Source organism: Pleurodeles waltl, chromosome 11 (genome assembly GCF_031143425.1).
Source record: "Pleurodeles waltl isolate 20211129_DDA chromosome 11, aPleWal1.hap1.20221129, whole genome shotgun sequence".
Taxonomy (NCBI): Eukaryota; Metazoa; Chordata; class Amphibia; order Caudata; family Salamandridae; genus Pleurodeles; species Pleurodeles waltl.
Genome location: NC_090450.1, coordinates 1,007,969,980 through 1,007,990,722, shown reverse-complemented (window position 1 = coordinate 1,007,990,722; position 20,743 = coordinate 1,007,969,980).

Here is a 20,743-nt window from a genome sequence, read left to right as displayed (position 1 = left end):
TCCATCCTTTCACGAGGGCCTTGTTCTACACTCTCTATTACAGCTTTATTCACCCTTTCAATGACGGCCTTGTTCCACCCTTTCTATGAGGGCCTTGTTCCACCCTCCCTATTAGAGCTTTAGTTCACCCTTTCAATGACGGCCTTCTTCTACCCTTTCTATGAGGGCCTTGTTCCACCGTATCTATTACAGCTTTCTTCACACTTTCAATGACGGCCTTGTTCCACCAATTCTATGAGGGCCTTGTTCCACTCTCTCTATTACAGCTTTCTTCACCCTTTCCATGACGGCCTTGTTCCACCCTTTCAATGAGGGCCTTGTTCTACCCTCTCAATTACAGCTTTGTTCACCCTTCTAATGTCGGCCTTGTTCCTCCCTTTCTCTGAGGGCCTTGTTCCACCCTCTCTATTAGAGCTTTGGTTCACCCTGTCAATGACGGCCATGTTCCACCCTCTCTATGAGGGTCTTGTTCCACCCTATCTATTACAGCTTTGTTCACCCTTTCAATGACGGCCTTCTCCACCCTTTCTATGAGGGCCTTGTTCCACCCTCTCTATTACAGATTTGTTCACCCTTTCAATGACGGCCTTGTCCACCTTTTCTATGAGGGCCTTGTTCCACACTCTCTATTACAGCTCTCTTCACCCTTTCAATGATGGCCTTGTTCCACCCTTTCTATGAGGGCCTTGTTCCACCCCGTCTATTACAGCTTTGTTCACACTTTCAAAGATGGCTGTGTTCCACCCTTTCTATGAGGGCCTTGCTCCACCCTCTCTATTACACATTTGTTCACCCTTCTAATAATGGCCTTGTTCCACCCTTTCTATGAGGGCCTTGTTCCACCCTCCCTATTACAGCTTTGTTCACCTTTTCGATGATGGCCTTGTTCTACACTTTCAATGAAGGCCTTGTTCCACCCTCTCTATTACAGCTTTGTTCACCGTTTCAATGACTGCCTTTTTCCACACTTTCTATGAGGGCCTTGTTCTACCCTATTACAACTTTGCTCACCCTTTCAATGATGGCCTTGTTCCACCCTTCTATGAGGGCCTTGTTCCACCCTCTGTATTTCAGATTTGTTCACCCTTTCAATGATGGCCTTGTTCAACCCTCTCTAAGAGGGCCTTGTTCCACCCTCTCTATTACAACCTTGTTCCACCCTCTCTGTGACGGCCTTGTTCCACCCTTTCTATGAGGGCCTTCTTCCACCCTCTCTATTACAGCTTTCTTCACCCTTTCAATGATGGCCTTGTTCCACCCTTTCTGTTATGCACTTGTTCCACCCTCTCGAATACAGCTTTGTTCACCCTTTCCATGACGGCCCTGTTCCACCATTTGTATGAAGGCCTTGCTACACCCTCTCTATTACAGCTTTAGTTCACCCTTTCAATGACGGCCTTGTTCCACCCTCTCTATTACAGGTTTATTCACCCTTTCAATGACGGCCTTGTTCCACCCTTTCTGTTATGCCCTTGTTCCATCCTCTAGATTACAGCTTTATTCACCCTTTCAATGACACCCTTGTTCCACCCTTTCGATGAGCGCCTTGTTCCATCCTCTGTATTTCAGATTTGTTCACCCTTTCAATGATGGCCTTGTTCCACCCTTTCTAAGAGGGCCTTGATCCACCCTCTCTATTACAGCTTTGTTCACTCATTCAATAATGGCATTGTTCCACCCTTTCCATGAGGGCCTTGTTCCACCCTCTCTATTACAGCTTTGCTCACCCTTTCAATGACGGCCTTTTTCCACCCTTTCTATGAGGGCCTAGTTCCACCCTCTCTATTAGAGCTATGGTTCACCCTTTTAATGACGGCCTTGTTCCACCCTTTCTATGAGGGCTTTGTTCCACCCTATTTATTACAGCTTTGTTCACTCTTTCACTGACGGCCTTGTTCCATCCTCTCAGTGATGGCCTTGTTCCATCCTTTCAATTAAAGCCTTGTTCCATCCTCTCTGTGATGGCCTTCTTCCACCCTTTCTATGAGGGCCTTGTTCCACCCTCTCTATTACAGCTTTTTTCACCCATTCAATGATGGCATTGTTCCACCCTCTCTATTGAAGCTTTGTTCACCCTTTCAATGACGGCCTTGTTCCATCCTTTCACGAGGGCCTTGTTCTACACTTTCTATTACAGCTTTATTCACCCTTTCAATGACGGCCTTGTTCCACCCTTTCTATTAGGGCCTTGTTCCACCCGCCCTATTAGAGCTTTAGTTCACCCTTTCAATGACGGCCTTCTTCTACCCTTTCTATGAGGGCCTTGTTCCACTCTATCTATTACAGTTTTCTTCACCCTTTCAATGACGGCCTTGTTCCACCATTTCTATGAGGGCCTTGTTCCACTCTCTCTATTACAGCTTTCTTCACCCTTTCAATGATTGCATTGTTCCTCCCTTTCTATGAGGGCTTTGTTCCACCCCCCTCTATTACAGCTTTGTTCACACTTTCAATGACGGCCTTGTTCCACCTTTTCTATGAGGGCCTTGATAAACCCTCAGTATTACAGCTTTGTTCACCCTTTCCATGACGGCCTTGTTCCACCCTTTCAATGAGGGCCTTGTTCCACCCTCTCTATTACAGCTTTTTTCACCCATTCAATGATGGCATTGTTCCACCCTCTCTATTGAAGCTTTGTTCACCCTTTCAATGACGGCCTTGTTCCATCCTTTCACGAGGGCCTTGTTCTACACTCTCTATTACAGCTTTATTCTCCCTTTCAATGACGGCCTTGTTCCACCCTTTCTATGAGGGCCTTGTTCCACCCTCCCTATTAGAGCTTTAGTTCACCCTTTCAATGACGGCCTTCTTCTACCCTTTCTATGAGGGCCTTGTTCCACCGTATCTATTACAGCTTTCTTCACACTTTCAATGACGGCCTTGTTCCACCAATTCTATGAGGGCCTTGTTCCACTCTCTCTATTACAGCTTTCTTCACCCTTTCAATGATGGCATTGTTCCTCCCTTTCTATGAGGGCTTTATTCCACCCCCCTCTATTACAGCTTTGTTCACACTTTCAATGACGGTCTTGTTCCACCTTTTCTATGAGGGCCTTGATCAACCCTCTGTATTACAGCTTTGTTCACCCTTTCCATGACGGCCTTGTTCCACCCTTTCAATGAGGGCCTTGTTCTACCCTCTCTATTACAGCTTTGTTCACCCTTTTAATGACGGCCTTGTTCCTCCCTTTCTATGAGGGCCTTGTTGCACCCTCTCTATTAGAGCTTTGGTTCACCCTGTCAATGACGGCCATGTTCCACCCTCTCTATGAGGGTCTTGTTCCACCCTATCTATTACAGTTTTGTTCACTCTTTCAATGACGGCCTTCTCCACCCTTTCTATGAGGGCCTTGTTCCACCCTCTCTATTACAGATTTGTTCACCCTTTCAATGACGGCATTGTCCACCTTTTCTATGAGGGCCTTGTTCCACACTCTCTATTACAGCTCTCTTCACCCTTTCAATGATGGCCTTGTTCCACCCTTTCTATGAGGGCCTTGTTCCACCCCGACTATTACAGCTTTGTTCACTCTTTCAATGACGGCCTTCTCCACCCTTTCTATGAGGGCCTTGTTCCACCCTCCCTATTACAGCTTTGTTCACCTTTTCGATGATGGCCTTGTTCTACACTTTCAATGAAGGCCTTGTTTCACCCTCTCTATTACAGCTTTGTTCACCGTTTCAATGACTGCCTTTTTCCACACTTTCTATGAGGGCCTTGTTCTACCCTATTACAACTTTGCTCACCCTTTCAATGATGGCCTTGTTCCACTCTTTCTATGAGGGCCTTGTTCCACCCTCTGTATTTCAGATTTGTTCACCCTTTCAATGATGGCCTTGTTCAACCCTCTCTAAGAGGGCCTTGTTCCACCCTCTCTATTACAACCTTGTTCCACCCTCTCTGTGACGGCCTTGTTCCACCCTTTCTATGAGGACCTTCTTCCACCCTCTCGATTACAGCTTTGTTCACCCTTTCCATGACGGCCCTGTTCCACCATTTGTATGAAGGCCTTGCTACACCCTCTCTATTACAGCTTAATTCACCCTTTCAATGACGGCCTTGTTCCACCCTCTCTATTACAGGTTTATTCACCCTTTCAATGACGGCCTTGTTCCACCCTTTCTGTTATGCCCTTGTTCCATCCTCTAGATTACAGCTTTATTCACCGTTTCAATGACAGCCTTGTTCCACCCTTTCGATGAGGGCCTTGTTCCATCCTCTGTATTTCAGATTTGTTCACCCTTTCAATGATGGCCTTGTTCCACCCTTTCTAAGAGGGCCTTGATCCACCCTCTCTATTACAGCTTTGTTCACTCATTCAATAATGGCATTGTTCCACCCTTTCTATGAGGGCCTTGTTCCACCCTCTCTATTAGAGCTTTGGTTCACCCTTTTAATGACGGCCTTGTTCCACCCTTTCTATGAGGGCTTTGTTCCACCCTATTTATTACAGCTTTGTTCACTCTTTCACTGACGGCCTTGTTCCATCCTCTCAGTGATGGCCTTGTTCCATCCTTTCAATTAAAGCCTTGTTCCATCCTCTCTGTGATGGCCTTCTTCCACCCTTTCTATGAGGGCCTTGTTCCACCCTCTCTATTACAGCTTTTTTCACCCATTCAATGATGGCATTGTTCCACCCTCTCTATTGAAGCTTTGTTCACCCTTTCAATGACGGCCTTGTTCCATCCTTTCACGAGGGCCTTGTTCTACACTCTCTATTACAGCTTTATTCACCCTTTCAATGACGGCCTTGTTCCACCCTTTCTGTGAGGGCCTTGTTCCACCCACCCTATTAGACCTTTAGTTCACCCTTTCAATGACGGCCTTCTTCTACCCTTTCTATGAGGGCCTTGTTCCACCCTATCTATTACAGTTTTCTTCACCCTTTCAATGACGGCCTTGTTCCACCATTTCTATGAGGGCCTTGTTCCACTCTCTCTATTACAGCTTTCTTCACCCTTTCAATGATGGCATTGTTCCTCCCTTTCTATGAGGGCTTTGTTCCACCCCCCTCTATTACAGCTTTGTTCACACTTTCAATGACGGCATTGTTCCACCTTTTCTATGAGGGCCTTGATCAACCCTCAGTATTACAGCTTTGTTCACCCTTTCCATGACGGCCTAGTTCCACCCTTTCAATGAGGGCCTTGTTCTACCCTCTCTATTACAGCTTTGTTCACCCTTTTAATGTCGGCCTTGTTTCTCCCTTTCTATGAGGGCCTTGTTCCACCCTCTCTATTAGAGCTTTGGTTCACCCTTTCAATGACGGCCATGTTCCACCCTCTCTATGAGGGCCTTGTTCCACCCTATCTATTACAGCTTTGTTCACCCATTCAATGACGGCCTTCTCCACCCTCTCTATGAGGGCCTTGTTCCACCCTCTCTATTACAGATTTGTTCACCCTTTCAATGACGGCCTTGTCCACCTTTTCTATGAGGGCCTTGTTCCACACTCTCTATTACAGCTCTCTTCACCCTTTCAATGATGGCTTTGTTCCACCCTTTCTAGGAGGGCCTTGTTCCACCCCGTCTATTACAGCTTTGTTCACACTTTCAATGATGGCCGTGTTCCACCCTTTCTATGAGGGCCTTGCTCCACCCTCTCTATTACACATTTGTTCACCCTTCTAATAATGGCCTTGTTCCACCCTTTCTATGAGGGCCTTGTTCCACCCTCCCTATTAGAGCTTTAGTTCACCCTTTCAATGACATCCCTGTTCTACACTTTCTATTAGGGCCTTGTTCCACCCTATCTATTACAGCTTTCTTCACCCTTTCAATGTCAACCTTGTTCCACCCTCTCTATGAGGGCCTTGTTCCACTCTCTCTATTACAGCTTTCTTCACCCTTTCAATAATGGCCTTGTTCCACCCTTTCAATGACGGCCTTGTTCCACCCTCTCTATTACAGCTTTGCTCACCGTTTCAATGACTGCCTTGTTCCACACTTTCTATGAGGGCCTTGTTCCATCCTCTGTATTTCAGATTTGTTCACCCTTTCAATGATGGCCTTGTTCCACCCTCTCTAAGAGGGCCTTGTTCTACCCTATTACAGCTTTGCTCACCCTTTCAATGATTGCCTTGTTCCACCCTTTCTATGAGGGCCTTGTTCCACCCTCTGTATTTCAGATTTGTTCACCCTTTCAATGATGGCCTTGTTCCACCCTTTCGATGAGGGCCTTGTTCCATCCTCTGTATTTCAGATTTGTTCACCCTTTCAATGATGGCCTTGTTCCACCCTCTCTAAGAGGGTCTTGTTCCACCCTCTCTATTACAGCTTTGTTCGCTCATTCAATAATGGCATTGTTCCACCCTTTCAATGAGGGCCTTGTTCCACCCTTTCTATGAGGACCTTGTTCTACCCTCTCTATTACAGCTTTGTTCACCCTTTCAATGAGGGCCTTGTTCCACCCTTTCTATGAGGGCCTTGTTCCACCCTCTCTATTAGAGCTTTGGTTCATCCTTTCAATGACGGCCTTGTTCCACCCTTTCTTTTAGGGCCTTGTTCCACCCTATCGATTACAGCTTTCTTCACCCTTTCAATGACGGCCTTATTCCATCCTTTCTATGAGGGCCTTGTTCCACTCTATCTATTACAGCTTTCTTCACCCTTTCAATGATGGCCTTGTTCCACCCTTTCTATGAGGGCCGTGTTCCACCCTCTGTACTTCAGATTTGTTCACCCTTTCAATAATGGCCTTGTTCCACCCTCTCTATTACAGCTTTGTTCACTCATTCAATAATGGCATTGTCCTACCCTTTCTATGACAGCCTTGTTCCACGCTCTCTATTACAGCTTTGTTCACACTTTCAATGAGGGCCTTGTTTCACCCTTTCTATGAGGGCATTGTTCCACCCTCTCTATTACAGCTTTGTTCACCCTTTCAATGATGGCCTTGTTCCACCCTTTTGTATGAGGTCCTTGTTCCACCCTCTCTATTAGACCTTTGGCCACCCTTTCAATGACGGCCTTGTTCCACCCTTTCAACGAGGGCCTTGTTCCACCCTCTCTTTGATAGCCATGTTCCACCTTCTCCATTACAGCTTGAGTTCACCCTTTCGATGATAACCCTGTTCCACCTTCTATTACAGCTTTGGTTCACCCTTTCAATGACGGCCTAGTTCCTCCCTTTCTATGACGGCCTTGTTCCACCTCTCTATTACAGCTTTGTTCACCCTTTCAATGATGGCCTTGTTCTAACTTTTCTATGAGGGCCTTGTTCCCCTCTCGCTATTACAGCCTGTTTCACACACTCTCAATGACGGCCTTGTTCCTTCCTTCCTATGAGGGCCTTGTTCCACCCTCTCTATTACAGCTTTGTTCACCCTTTCGATGATGGCCTTGTTCTACCCTTTCAATGACGGCCTTGTTCCACCCTCTTTACTACTGCTTTGTTCACCCTTTCAATGACTGCCTTGTTGCACCCTTTCTATGAGGGCCTTGTTCTACCCTCTATATTACAGCTTTGCTCACCCTTTCAATGATGGCCTTGTTCCACCCTTTCTATGAGGGATTTGTTCCACCCTCTGTATTTCAGAATTGTTCACCCTTTCAATGATGGCCTTGTTCCACCCTTACTTAGAGGGCCTTGTTCCACCCGCTCTATTACAGCTTTGTTCACTCATTCAATAATGGCATTCTTCCACCCCTTCTATGAGGGCCTTGTTCCACCCTTTCTATTATAGCTTTGTTCACCCTTTCAATGACTGCCTTGTTCCACCCTTTCAATGAGGGACTTGTTCTACCCTCTCTATTACAGCTTTGTTCACCCTTTCAATGAGGGCCTTGTTCTACCCTTTCTATGATTGCCTTGTTCCACCCTCTCTATTAGAGCTTTGGTTCTCCCTTTCAATGACGGCCTTGTTCCATTCTTTCTATGAGGGCCTTGTTCCACCCTATTTATTACAGCTTTGTTCACCCTTTCAATGAGGGCCTTGTTCCACCCTCTCTATTGCAGCTTTGTTCACCCTTTCACTGACGTCCTTGTTCCACCCTCTCTTTGATGGCCTTGTTCCACCCTTTCCATTAAATCTTTGTTCCATCCTCTCTGTGATGGTCTTGTTCCACCCTTTCTATGAGGGCCTTGTTCCACACTCCCTATTAGAGCTTTAGTTCACCCTTTCAATGACGGCCTTGTTCTACCCTTTCAATGACGGCCTTGATCCACCCTTTCTATGCGGGCCTTGTTCCACCCTCTCTATAGGAGCTTTGGGCACCCATCAATGACAGCCTTGTTCTACCCTTTCTATAAGGGCCTTGTTCCACCCTATCTATTACAGCTTTCTTCACCCTTTCAATGACAGCCTTGTTCCACCCTTTCTATGAGGGCCTTGTTCCACTCTCTCTATTACAGCTTTCTTCACCATTTCAATGATGGCCTTGTTCCACCCTTTCTATGAGGGCCTTGTTCCACCCTCTCTATTACAGCTTTGTTCACCCTTTCGATGATGGCCTTGTTCTACACTTTCAATGACGGCCTTGTTCCACCCTCTCTATTACAGCTTTGTTCACCCTTTCAATGACTGCCTTGATCCACACTTTCTATGAGGGCCTTGTTCTACCCTATTACAGCTTTGCTCACCCTTTCAATGATGGCCTTGTTCCACCCTTTCTATGAGGGCCTTGTTCCACCCTCTGTATTTCAGATTTGTTCACCCTTTCAATGATGGCCTTCTTCCACCCTCTCTAAGAGGGCCTTGTTCCACCCTCACTATTACAGCTTTGTTCACTCATTCAATAATGGCATTGTTCCACCCTTTTTTATGAGGGCCTTGTTCCACCCTCTCTATTACAGCTTTGTTCACACTTTCAATGACGGCCTTGTTCCACCCTTTCTATGAGGGCCTTGTTCCAACCTCTCTATTAGAGCTTTGGTTCATCCTTTCAATGACGGCCTTGTTCCACCATTTCTATGAGGGCCTTGTTCCACCCTATTTATTACAGCTTTGTTCACCCTTTCAATGAGGGCCTTGTTCCACCCTCTCTATTGCAGCTTTGTTCACCCTTTCACTGACGTCCTTGTTCCACCCTCTCTGTGATGGCCTTATTCCACCCTTTCTATTAAATCCTTGTACCATCCTCTCTGTGATGGTCTTGTTCCACCCTTTCTATGAGGGCCTTGTTCCACTCTCTATTAAAGCTTTGTTCACCCTTTCAATGACGACCTTGTTCCACCCTTTCACGAGGGCCTTGTTCTACACTCTCTATTACAGCTTTATTCACCCTTTCAATGACGGCCTTGTTCCATCCTTTGTATGAGGGCCTTGTTCCACCCTCCCTATTAGAGGTTTAGTTCACCCTTTCAATGACAGCCTTGCTCTACCCTTTCTATGATGGCCTTGTTCCACCATATCTATTATAGCTTTGTTCACCCTTTCAATGACGGCCTTGTTCCACCATTTCAATGACGGCCTTGATCCACCCTTTCTATGAGGGCCTTGTTCCACTTTCTCTATTACAGCTTTCTTCACCCTTTCAATGATGGCCTTGTTCCACCCTTTCTATGAGGTCCTTGTTCCACCCTCTCTATTAGAGCTTTGGTTCACCCTTTCAATGACGGCCTTGTTCTACCCTTTCCATGACGGCCTTGTTCCACCCTATCTATTACAGCTTTCTTCACCCTTTCAATGACGTCCTTGTTCCACCCTTTCTATGAAGGCCTTGTTCCACTCTCTCTATTACAGCTTTCTTCACCGTTTCAATGATGGCCTTGTTCCACCCTTTCAATGATGGCCTTGTTCAACCATCTCTATTACAGCTTTGTTCAACCCTTCAATGTCGGCCTTGTTCCACCCTTTCTATGAGGGCCTTGTTCCGCACTCTCTATTACAGCTTTGTTCATCCTTTCAGTGACAGCCTTGTTCCTCTCTGTCTATGAGGGCCTTGTTCCACCCTCACTATTACAACCATGTTCCACACTCTCTGTGACGGCCTTGTTCCACCCTTTCTATGAGGGCCTTCTTCCACCCTCTATATTACAGCTTTCTTCACCCTTTCAATGATGGCCTTGTTCCACCCTTTCTGTTATGCACTTGTTCCACCCTCTCGATTGCAGCTTTGTTCACCTTTCCATGACGGTCCTGTTCAACCTTTTGTATGAAGGCCTTGCTACACCCTCTCTATTACAGCTTTAGTTCACCCTTTCAATGACGGCCTTGTTCCACCCTTTCTATGAGGGCCTTGTTCCACCCTCTCTATTACAGGTTTATTCACCCTTTCAATGAAGGCCTTGTTCCACCTTTTCTGTTATGCCCTTGTTCCACCCTCTCGATTACAACTTTATTCACCCTTTCAATGACGGCCTTGTTCCACCCTTTCTATGAGGGCCTTGTTCCATCCTCTGTATTTCAGATTTGTTCACCCTTTCAATGATGGCCTTGTTCCACCCTTTCTAAGAGGGCCTTGATCCACCCTTTTATTACATGTTTGTTCACTCATTCAATAATGGCATTGTTCCACCCTTTCTATGAGGGCCTTGTTCCACCCTCTCTATTACAGCTTTGTTCACCCTTTCAATGATGGACTTGTTCCACCCTTTCACGAGGGCCTTGTTCTACACTCTCTATTACAGCTTTATTCACCCTTTCAATGACAGCCTTGTTCCACCCTTTCTATGAGGGCCTTGTTCCACCCTCCCTATTAAAGCTTTAGTTCACCCTTTGAATGACTGCCTTGTTCTACCCTTTCTATAAGAGCCTTGTTCCACCCTATCTATTACAGCTTTCTTCACCCTTTCAATGACGGCCTTGTTCCACCCTTTCTATGAGGGCCTTGTTCCACTCTCTCTATTACAGCTTTCTTCACCATTTCAATGATGGCCTTGTTCCACCCTTTCTATGAGGGCCTTGTTCCACCCTCTCTATTACAGCTTTGTTCACCTTTTCGATGATGGCCTTGTACTACACTTTCAATGACGGCCTTGTTCCACCCTCTCTATTACAGCTTTGTCCACCCTTTCAATGACTGCCTTGTTCCACACTTTCTATGAGGGCCTTGTTGTACCCTATTACAGCTTTGCTCACCCTTTCAATGATGGCCTTGTTCCACCCTTTCTATGAGGGCCTTGTTCCACCCTCTGTATTTCATATTTGTTCACCCTTTCAATGATGGCCTTGTTCCACCCTCTCTAAGAGGGCCTTGATCCACCCTCTCTATTACAGCTTTGTTCACTCATTCAATAATGGCATTGTTCCACCCTATCTATGAGGGCCTTGTTCCACCCTCTCTATTACAGCTTTGATCACACTTTCAATGACGGCCTTGTTCCACCCTTTCAATAAGGGCCTTGTTCTACCCTCTCTATTACAGCTTTGTTTACCCTTGCGATGAGGGCCTTGTTCCACCCTTTCTATGAGTGCCTTGTTCCACCCTCCCTATTAGAGCTTTGGTTCATCCTTTCAATGACAGCCTTGTTCCACCATTTCTATGAGGGCCTTGTTTCACCCTATTTATTACAGCTTTGTTCACCCTTTCAATGAGGGCCTTGTTCCACCCTCTCTATTGCAGCTTTGTTCACCCTTTCACTGACGTCTTTGTTCCACCCTCTCTGTGATGGCCTTGTTCCACCATTTCTATGAAAGCATTGTTCCATCCTCTCTGTGATGGTCTTGTTCCATCCTTTCTATGAGGGCCTTGTTCCACCCTCCCTATTAGAGCTTTAGTTCACCCTTTCAATTACGGCCTTGTTCCACCCTTTCTATGACGGCCTTGTTCCACCATATCTATTACAGCTTTGTTCACTCTTTCAATGACGGCCTTGGTTCACCCTTTCTATGAGGGCCTTGTTCCACTCTCTCTATTACAGCTTTCTTCACCCTTTCAATGATGGCCTTGTTCCACCCTTTCTATGAGGGCCTTGTTCCACCCTCTCTATTAGAGCTTTGGTTCGCCCTTTCAATGACGGCCTTGTTCTACCCTTTCAATGGCGGCCTTGTTCCACCCTATCTATTACAGCTTTCTTCACCCTTTCAATGATGGCCTTGTTCCACCCTCTCTATTGCAGCTTTGTTCACCCTTTAACTGACGGCCTTGTTCCACCCTCTCTGTGATGGCCTTGTTCCACCCTTTCCATTAAAGCTTTGTTCCATCCTCTCTGTGATGGTCTTGTTCCACCCTTTCTCTGTGGGCCTTGTTCCACTCCTTATTGAAGCTTTGTTCACCCTTTCACTGACCGCCTTGTTCCACCCTCTCTGTGATGGCCTTGTTCCACCCTTTCCATTAAAGCTTTGTTCCATCCTCTCTGTCATGGTCTTGTTCCACCCTTTCTAAGAGGGCCTTGTTCCACCCTCTCTATTACTGCTTTTGTTCAGCCTTTCAATGACAGCCCTGTTCCACCCTTTCTATGAGGGCCTTGTTCCACCCTCTCTATTACAGCTTTGTTCACACTTTCAATGACAGACTTGTTCCATCCTTTCTATGAGGGCCTTGTTCCACTCTCTCTATTACAGCTTTCTTCACCCTTTCAACGATGGCCTTGTTCAACCATCTCTATTACAGCTTTGTTCAACCCTTCAATGTCGGCCTTGTTCCACCCTTTCTATGAGGGCCTTGTTCCACCCTCTCTATTACAGCTATGTTCATCCTTTCAGTGACAGCCTTGTTCCTCTCTGTCTATGAGGGCCTTGTTCCACCCTCTCTATTTCAACCTTGTTCCACCCTCTCTGTGACGGCCTTGTTCCACCCTTTCTATGAGGGCCTTCTTCCACCCTCTCTATTACAGCTTTCTTCACCCTTTCAATGATGGCCTTGTTCCACCCTTTCTGTTATGCACTTGTTCCACCCTCTCGATTGCAGCTTTGTTCACCCTTTCCATGACGGCCCTGTTCCACCTTTTGTATGAAGGACTTGCTACACCCTCTCTAATACAGCTTTAGTTCACCCTTTCAATGACGGCCTTGTTCCACCCTTTCTATGAGGGTCTTGTTCCACAATCTCTATTACAGGTTTATTCACCCTTTCAATGACGGCCTTGTTCCACCCTTTCTATGAGGGCCTTGTTCCATCCTCTGTATTTCAGATTTGTTCATCCTTTCAATGATGGCCTTGTTCCACCCTTTCTAAGAGGGCCTTGATCCACCCTCTCTATTACAGGTTTGTTCACTCATTCAATAATGGCATTGTTCCACCCTTTCTATGAGGGCCTTGTTCCACCCTCTCTATTACAGCTTTGCTCACCCTTTCAATGACGGCCTTGTTCCACCCTTTCAATGAGGGCCTTGTTCTACCCTCTCTATTACAGCTTTGTTCACCGTTTCAATGAGGGCCTTGTTCCACCCTTTCAATGAGGGCCTTGTTCCACCCTCTCTATTAGAGCTTTGGTTCACCCTTTCAATTACGGCCTTGTTCTACCCTTTCTATGAGGGCTTTCTTCCACCCTATTTATTACAGCTTTGTTCACCCTTTCACTGACGGCCTTGTTCCATCCTCTCAGTGATGGCCTTGATCCATCCTTTCATTTAAAGCCTTGTTCCTTCCTCTCTGTGATGGCCTTCTTCCACCCTTTCTATGAGGGCCTTGTTCCACCCTTTCTATTACAGCTTTTTTCACCCATTCAATGATGGCATTGTTCCACCCTCTCTATTGAAGCTTTGATCACCCTTTCAATGACGGCCTTGTTCCATCCTTTCACCAGGGCCTTGTTCTACACTCTCTATTACGGCTTTATTCACCCTTTCAATGACGGCCTTGTTCCACCCTTTCTATGAGGGCCTTGTTCCTCCCTCCCTATTAGAGCTTTAGTTCACCCTTTCAATGACAGCCTTCTTCTACCCTTTCTATGAGGGCCTTGTTCTACCCTATCTATTACAACTTTCTTCACCCTTTCAATTACGGCCTTGTTCCACCCTTTCCATGATGGCCTTGTTCCACGCTCTCTATTACAGCTTTCTTCACCCTTTCAATGATGGCCTTCTTCCACCCTTTCTATGATGGACGTGTTCCACCCTCTCTATTAGAGCTTTGGTTCACCCTTTCAATTACGGCCTTTTTCTACCCTTTCTATGGAGGCCTTTTCCCACCCTGTCTTTTACAGCTTTATTCACCCTTTTAATGATGGCCTTGTCCACCTTTTCTATGAGGGCCTTGTTCCACCCTCTCGATTACATCTTTGTTCACACTTTCAATGACAGCCTTGTTCCACCCTCTCTATTACAGCTTTCTTCACCCTTCCAATGATGGCATTGTTCCAGCCTTTCTATGAGGGCCTTGATCCACCCTCTGTATTACAGCTTTGTTCACCATTTCCATGACGGCCTTGTTGCACGTTTTCTATGAGGGCCTTGTTCCACCCTCTTTATTAGAGCTTTGGTTCACCCTTTCAATGACGGCCTTGTTCCACCCTTTCTATGAGGGCCTTGTCCCACTCTCTCTATTACAGGTTTGTTCACTGATTCAATAATTGTATTGTTCCACCTTTTCTAATAGGGCCTTGTTCCACACTCTCTATTACAGCTTTGTTCACCCTTTCAATGATGGCCTTGTTCCACCCTTTCAATGAGGGCCTTGTTCTACCCTCTCTATTACAGCTTTGTTCACCCTTTCAATGACAGCCTTGTTCCACCCTTTCTCTGAGGGCCTTGCGCCACCCTCTCTATTACAGCTTTATTCACCCTTCTAATAATGACCTTTTTGCACCCTTTCTATGAGGGCCTTGTTCCACCCTCTCTATTACAGCTTTGTTCCACCCTATCTATGACGGCATTGTTCCGCGCTCTCTATTACAGCTGTGTTCCCCCTTTCAATGAGGGCCTTGTTCCACCCTTTCTATAAGGGGCTTGTTCCACCCTCTTTATTACAGCTTTGCTCACCCTTTCAATGGTGGCCTTGTTCCACCATTTCTATTACAGCTTTGTTCAAGCTTTCAATGTCGGCCTTGTTCCACCCTTTCTATGAGGGCCTTGTTCCACCCTCTCTATTACAGCTTTGGTTTACCCTTTCAATGACGGCCTTGTTCGCCCTTTCTATGAGGGACTTTTTCCACCCTCTCTAATACAACTTTGTTTCACCCTTTCAATGACGGCCTTGTTCCACCCTTTCAATGACGGCCTTGTTCCATCCTCTCTATGACGGCCTTGTTCCATCCTCTCTATGACAGCCTTGTTTCACCCTCTCTGTTACAGCTTTGGTTCCACCTCTCAATGATGGAACTGTTCCATCCTTTCTATGAGGGCCTTGTTCTATCCTCTCTATTACAGCTTTGGTTCGCCCTTTTAATGACGGCCTTGTTCCTTCCTTTCTATGACGGCCTTGTTCCACCCTCTCTATTACAGCTTTGTTCACCTTTCAATTATGGCCTTTTTGCACCACCTTTCTATGAGGGCCTTGTTCCGCCCTCCCTATTACAGCCTTGTTTCACCGTCTCAATGACTGCCTTGTTCCATCCTTTCTTTAAGGGCCTTGTTCCACCCTCTCTATTACAGCCCTGTTCCACCCTCTCTCCGACGGCCATGTTCCACCCCCTCCTTGACGTCCTTGTTCCACCCTTTCTACGAGGGCCTTGTTCCACCCTCTCTATTGCAGCTTTGTTCACCCTTTCAATGATGGCCTTTTTCCACCCTTTCTATGAGGGCCTTGTTCCACCCTTTCTATTACAGCTTTGTTCACACTTTCAATGTCAGCCTTGTTCCATTCTTTCAATGAGGACCTTGTTCCACCCTCTCTATTGCAGCTTTGTTCACACTTTCAATGAAGGCCTTGTTCCACCCTTTCTATGAGTGCGTTGTTGCAACCTCTCTATTACAGCTCTGTTCACTCATTCAATAATGGCATTGTTCCACCCTTTCTATGAGGGCCTTGTTCCACCCTCTCTATTACAGCTTTGTTCACCCTTTCAATGACGGCCTTGTTCCACCCTTTCAATGCAGGCCTTGTTCTACCCTTTCTATTACAGTTTTGTTCACCATTTCAATGAGGGCCTTGTTCCACCCTTTCTATGAGGGCCTTGTTCCACCCTATTTATTACAGCTTTGTTCACCCTTTTAATGAGGGCCTTGTTCCACCCTTTCTATGATAGCCTTGTTCCACCCTTTCAATTAAAGCCTTGTTCCATCCTCTCTATGATGGCCTTATCCCACCCTTTCTATGAGGGCCTTGTTGCACCCTCTCTATGAGGGACTTGTTCCACCCTCTCTATTAGAGTTTTGGTTCACCCTTTCAATGAGGGCCTTGTTCTACCCTTCTATAAGGGCCTTGTTCCACCCTCTTTATTACAGTTTTGTTCACCCTTTCAATGATTGCCTTGTTCCACCATTTCTATTACAGCTTTGTTTAACCTTTCAATGTCGGCCTTGTTCCACCCTTTCTATGAGGGCCTTGTTCCACCCTCTCTGTTACATCTTTGGTTTACCCTTTCAATGACGGCCTTGTTCCACCCATTCTCTGAGGACCTTGTTCCACCCTCTCTATTACAGCTTTGTTCACCCTTTCAATGTCAGCCTTGTTCCACCCTTTCTATGAAGGCCTAGTTCCACCCTCTCTTTTCCAGCTTTATTTACCCTTTCCCTGACGGCCTTCTTCCACCTTCTCTGTGATGGCCTTGTTCGACCCTTTCTATTAAAGCCTTGTTCCATCCTCACTGTGACGGCCTTGTTCCACCCTTTCTATGAGGGCCTTGTTCCACCCTCTCTATTACAGCTTTGTTCACCCATTCAATTATGGCATTCTTCCACCCTTTCTATGAGGGCCTTGTTCCACCCTCTCTATTGAAGATTTGTTCACCCTTTCAATGACAGCCTTTTTCCACCTTTTCTATGAGGACCTTGTTCCACCCTATCTATTACAATTTTGTTCACCCTTTCAAATCCTGCCTTGTTCCACCCCCTCAATGACTGCCTTGTTCTACCCTCTCTATGAAGACCTTGTTGCACCCTTTGTATGAGGGCCTTGTTCCACCCTCTCTATTACAGCTTTGTTCACCTTTTCAATGACAGCCTTCTTCCACCCTTTCTATGACGGCCTTCTTTCACCCTCTCTATTACAGCTTTGATCACCCTTTCAATGACAGCCTTGTTCCACACATTCTAAGAGGGCCTTGTTTTACCCTCTCTATTGCAGCTTTCTTCACCCTTTAAATGACGGACTTGTTCCACCCTTTCTATGAGGGCCTTTGTCCACCATCTCTATTACAGCTTTGTTCACCCTTTCAATCACGGCCTTGTTCCAACCTTTCAATGAGGGCCTTGTTCCACCCTCTATATTACAGCTTTGGTTCACGCATTCAATGACGGTCCTGTTCTACCCTTTCTATGAGGACCTTGTTCCACCATCTCTATTAAGGCTTTGTTCACCCTTTCAATGATGGCCTTGTTTCACCATTTCTATGAGGGCCTTGTTCCACCCTCTCTATTGCAGCTTTGTTTCACCTTTTCAATGACGGCCTTGTTCCAACCTTTCAATGAAGTCCTTGTTCCACCCTCCATATTACAGCTTTGGTTCACACTTTCAATGACGGTACTGTTCTACCCTTTCTATGAGGGCCTTCATCCACCCTCTCTATTACAGCTTATTTCACCTTTTCAATGATGGCCTTGTTCCACCCTTTCTATGAGGGCCTTGTTCCACCCTCTCTATTAAGTCTTTGTTCACCCTTTCAATGATAGCCTTGTTCCAACATTTCTATAAGGGCCTTGTTCCACCCTCTCTATTGCAGCTTTGTTTCACCCTTTCAATGACGGCCTTGTTCCACCCTTTCTATGACAGGCTTGTTCCACCCTCTCTATTACAGCTTTGTTCACCCTTTCAGTGACGGCCTTGTTCTACCCTCTTTATGAGGACCTTGTTCCACCCTCTCTTTTACAATTTTGTTCACCCTTTCAATGACGGCCTTGTTCCACCATTTCATTGACGGCTTTGTTCCACCCTCTCTATGAAGACCTTGTTGCACCCTTTCTAGGAGGGCCTTGTTCCACCCTCTCTAGTACAGCTTTGGTTCACCCTTTCAATGACCGCCTTGTTCTACCCTTTCTATGAGGGACTTGTTCCACCCTCACTATTACAGCTTTGGTTCAGCCTTTCAATAACGGCCTTGTTCCACCCTTTCAATGAGGGCCTTGTTCCACCCTCTCTATTACAGCTTTGTTCACCTTTTCAATGACAGCCTTCTTCCACCCTTTCTATGACGGCCTTCTTTCACCCTCTCTATTACAGCTTTGATCACCCTTTCAATGACAGCCTTGTTCCACACATTCTAAGAGGGCCTTGTTTTACCCTCTCTATTGCAGCTTTCTTCACCCTTTAAATGACGGCCTTGTTCCACCCTTTCTATGAGGGACTTTGTCCACCATCTCTATTACAGCTTTGTTCACCCTTTCAATCACGGCCTTGTTCCAACCTTTCAATGAGGGCCTTGTTCCACTCTCTATATTACAGCTTTGGTTCACGCATTCAATGACGGTCCTGTTCTACCCTTTCTATGAGGACCTTGTTCCACCATCTCTATTAAGGCTTTGTTCACCCTTTCAATGATGGCCTTGTTTCACCATTTCTATGAGGGCCTTGTTCCACCCTCTCTATTGCAGCTTTGTTTCACCTTTTCAATGACGGCCTTGTTCCAACCTTTCAATGAAGTCCTTGTTCCACCCTCCATATTACAGCTTTGGTTCACACTTTCAATGACGGTACTGTTCTACCCTTTCTATGAGGGCCTTCATCCACCCTCTCTATTACAGCTTATTTCACCTTTTCAATGATGGCCTTGTTCCACCCTTTCTATGAGGGCCTTGTTCCACCCTCTCTATTAAGTCTTTGTTCACCCTTTCAATGATAGCCTTGTTCCAACATTTCTATAAGGGCCTTGTTCCACCCTCTCTATTGCAGCTTTGTTTCACCCTTTCAATGACGGCCTTGTTCCACCCTTTCTATGACAGGCTTGTTCCACCCTCTCTATTACAGCTTTGTTCACCCTTTCAGTGACGGCCTTGTTCTACCCTCTTTATGAGGACCTTGTTCCACCCTCTCTTTTACAATTTTGTTCACCCTTTCAATGACGGCCTTGTTCCACCATCTCATTGACGGCTTTGTTCCACCCTTTCTATGAAGACCTTGTTGCACCCTTTCTAGGAGGGCCTTGTTCCACCCTCTCTAGTACAGCTTTGGTTCACCCTTTCAATGACCGCCTTGTTCTACCCTTTCTATGAGGGACTTGTTCCACCCTCACTATTACAGCTTTGGTTCAGCCTTTCAATAACGGCCTTGTTCCACCCTTTCAATGAGGGCCTTGTTCCACCCTCTCTATTACAGCTTTGTTCACCTTTTCAATGACGGCCTTGTTCCACCCTTTCTATGACAGCCTTGTTCCACCCTCTCTATTACAGCTTTGATCACCCTTTCAATGATGGCCTTGTTCCACGCTTTGCAAGAGGGTCTTGTTCCACCCTCTCTATTACAGCTTTGATTCACCATTTCAATGATAGCCTTGTTCCACCCTTTCTATGAGGGGCTTGTTCCACCCTCTCTATTACAGCTTTGATTCACCCTTTCAATGAGGGCCATGTTCCACCCTCCCTATGAGGACCTTGTTCCACCCTCTCTATTACAGCTTTGTTCACCCTTTCAATCATGGCCTTGTTCCACCTTTTCTATGAGGGCCTTGTTCCACCCTCTCTATTACAGCTTTGTTCACCCTTTCAATGACGGCCTTGTTCCACCCTTTCTATGAAGGCCTTGTTCTACCCTTTCTATGAACGCCTTGTTCCACCCTGTCTATTACAGTTTTGTTCACCCTTTCAATGATGGCCTTGTTTCAGCCTTTCTATCAGAGCCTTGCTCCACCCTCTTCATTACAGCTTTGTTCACCCTTTCAATGATGGCCTTGTTCCACCCTTTCTATGGGGGCATTGTTCCACCCTCTCTCTTACAGCTTTGTTTCACCCTTTCAATGACGACCTTGTTCCATCCTTTCTATGAGTACCTTGATCCACCCTCTCTATTACATTTTTATTTACTATTTCAATGACAGCCTTGTTTCACCCTCTCTATGACAGCCTTGTTCCACCCTCTCTATTACAGGCTTGTTCCACCCTCTCAATGATGACCTTCTTCCACCCTCCCCAACGGGCTTGTTCCTCAGCTTTGTTCACCCTTTCTATGACGGCCTTGTTCCACCCTCTCTATTACAGCTTTGTTCACCCTTTCAATGACGGTCTTTTTCCACCCTTTTATGAGGGCTTTGTTCCACCCTCTCTATTACAGCTTTGTTCACAATTTCAATGAGGGCCTTGTTCCACCCTTTCTGTGAGAGCCTTGTTCCATATTCTCCATTACAGCTTTGTTCATCCTTTCAATGATGGTCTTGGTCCATCCTTTCTATGAGGGCCTTGATCCACTCTCTCTATTACAGCTTTGTTCACTCTTTCAATGACAGCCTTGTTCCATCCTTTCAATGAGGGCCTTGTTCCACCCTCTCAATTACAGCTTTGGTTCACGCTTTTATTGATCACCTGGTTTAAGCCTTTCTGTGAGGGCCTTGTTCCACCCTCTCTATTACAGCTTATTTCACCTTTTCAATGACGGCCTTGTTCCACCCTTTCTATGAGGGACATTTTCCACCCTCTCTATTAAGGCTTTGTTTACCCTTTCAATGATGGCCTTGTTCCACCCTTTCTATGGGCCTTGTTCCACCCTCTCAATTGCAGCTTTGTTTCACCCTTTAAATGACGGCCATGTTCCACCCTTTCTATTAAGGCTTGTTCCACCCTCTCTATTACATTTTTGTTCACCCTTTCAATGATGGCCTTGTTCCACCCTTTC